Source organism: Oryza glaberrima, chromosome 1 (assembly GCF_000147395.1).
Source record: "Oryza glaberrima chromosome 1, OglaRS2, whole genome shotgun sequence".
In the NCBI taxonomy this organism is placed as follows: Eukaryota; Viridiplantae; Streptophyta; class Magnoliopsida; order Poales; family Poaceae; genus Oryza; species Oryza glaberrima.
In genome coordinates, this window is record NC_068326.1 from 35,940,206 (window position 1) to 35,943,165 (window position 2,960).

The following is a 2,960-nucleotide window of genomic DNA, read 5'->3' on the forward strand; positions in this document are numbered from 1 at the left end:
TATATTAATATATGATTAATTAAGTATTAACTAAAAAAACTTGAAAAATTGATTAATATAATTTTTTTTAAAGCAACTTTCCTATAGAACTTTTGCAAAACACGCACCGTTTAATAGTTTGAAAAGCGTACACGCAAAAAACGCGGAAAACGAGGGAGATGAGTTGGTAACTCTGGGAAAGAACTCAGCCAGGAACGAGGGTGAAAGGATCATAATGTCCTTCATTAATGCATGGAGGACTTGTGGAGAGTAGGGTGGCTGGTTGAGGTATAAAAAAAAACAACTAGAAATAGCTACATTTGGGATATATTTGAATCCTGAAAATAACTATATTTTGGAACGGAGGAAGTAGTTGATGTACATTAGCATTTAAAATCTGCTCTTAGAATATCTCTAATGCTGAGATATACTTGCAGGTTCACTGTTCTTATGCTTATTTGGTTATATAATCCTTGTTATTTGATTATTGGTTATATGATAAGCTTCTCTATACAAGAATACTTGCAACTGTGGGACTTAGTTGATGGACTGATCTTACAACAGGATATCCCTGACCAACACACTTTAAAGTTTTCGAAGTCAGGAACTTACACAAGCAAGTCCGCTTACCACACCTATTTCATTGGGTCGATAAAATTTACCACATGGAAGAGAATATGGAGGACTTGGACGCCCAAGTGTAAGTTCTTTTTGTGGTTAACGGTGAATAACCAATATTGGACATCGGATTGCCTTGAGAAGTTTGGAATATCACACTCAAAAGTTTGCCCTCTCTATGATCAACAGTAGGAGATAATACAACACATCCTTGTGTTTTGCGTCTTTCCCCGTAAAGTATGGTACCTAATTATAGAAAAGATAGGCATGGAGACCTCAGGGCCTCAACCTTCCTCAAGGCAATTCTCTAGCTGGTGGTCTCAAATGGTCAGAGGTGTATCTAAGGAAGATAAAAAAGACTGAACTCTTATCTTAGTGGTCTGGCAAATTTAGAAATACAAGAATGACAGTGTATTCAACAATGCCACACCAAGTACTGTTGTCGTATTGGTTGTTGTGGCAAGGGAGAGTTTATTAGGGCAGTCCCAACTCTCTAGCTAGGATGGTGTCTATGGTATTAACTATATTGCCATGTAGAACTTTTAGCTTATGTGGCACTATATTAATTAAGAGAGAGAGTGAAGAGAGGAAGAAACTAGGTCTCATGCAAGACACAGCATCAACACGAGAACCTATGCACTAGACACTATCAAGTTTTGCATTGAGAGAGAATAGTGTCTTTATAATAGATGAAGAATAAATATGATTGGTAGAGAAGAGAGATTATGTATTTATTAATGGCCCACTTTAAGAAACCATGGGTTGTAGAGTGTAGTTTCTATTGTGATGTCTTATTGACATGGCACCATAGTCGACACTGCTTATGGACACTATGGGTTGAGACTGCCCTTATGGTGTACCGCTAGAGCAAGAGCTCTTAATGAACTCTTGGCCCGGTTGCTCCCCACTTATGAGCTTAGCTCCTCACATCGCTTCAGCAACTTTTTTTTTATGTGTTTTCCTTTTTTTAGAGTGTTGTCAAGCGCTCTACTATACATACATTATCTTCTCTTTAATGAAATGAAACGCATGGCTCTTGTATTTTCGAGAAAAAAAGTTGTTACGATGGACACAACCATAACAAGAAAATGAGCTGTCAAACAATGATGGTTACTTTCCAAGATGCTCTACTACAAAATATCATTCCCACATTATGTTATGAACACAACCATAACAAGAAAATGGGCTGTCAAGTAATGAGGGTTAGTTTCCAAGACGCTCTACTACAAAATATTATGCCCACACTATGTTTTCAATGTGTTGGGTAGACTAAATAGAGAAGGTTTGTTGCTTAATTAATCCTTGCAACGGTGGAATTAAATTTGAAATATATTGTTCATTAGTTTTTTTCTCAGAAATATTTCGAAGGTAACTTTTTTTTCAAAAATATACATCTGATCTCGCATAAACGTAACGTAAAATTGATGTGGACGTGACAACGCGGGCGACCACGGCTCGAGACTGCTCGGTCTCGTACGGCGGGGCTACGAGATTGAGCGGTCTTGCATTATCAGCGAGCGAGACCGAACAGGCTTGATCGATTAATTATGATTAGCGATTAATTAACTAATTGTTAATCAAGATAATTAATCACTAATTATTATTATTTAATTATTAATCAGGTAATTAGTCAATAGTTAAGTGGCAGCACTCGCTAATTAGCTGAGACCGAAGTTCGCTCTCGCTTTGTACTTGTGCGAGACCGGTCGGTCTCATTATTTTCGGTCCGCGAGACCACTCGGCCCATGTCGTTACGCTCACGTCATCTTCATGTAACAGTTATACGAGATCGACGGTATATTTGGATAAAAAATGTTACATCCAGAATATTTTTAAGAAAAAACAAATGATCAGTATATTTTTAAATTTAATTCTGCAATGGTGTATGAGTAATCAGTATGAATTACTACTTTTGAAAGTACAATCTCATTCACATATTACACAGCCTATATATACAGTTTTTTTTAATACGCAAAATGCGTATCACTGTAATACAAAGATCAGGGAAGTTGAGACAACCAGGTACCACAAATATATACATGGTTTATTTATATTTGGGCATACAAACGCGCGACCAAGTGGCTAGTACTATCTGATAGCATTAATACAGTTTCTGTTTTAAAGAAATATAATGCAGCTTGATTGCACATAATCTATACATGTCCACGACGAAATGTTTGTACTTTCAGAATCATCAGTGAATTGTGTAGCTGTCAGAAGAAACAGAGGGAAAACGATGTGTAACTGAAGAAAGAAGTGCTAGCGCCGTTTCTGCACCGAACAAAATCCTAGCTGGAGTATCTAGCAAAGTTGCTGACAACATCTTCTTCTTCTTCTTCTTCTTCTTCTTCTTCTTCTTTTTT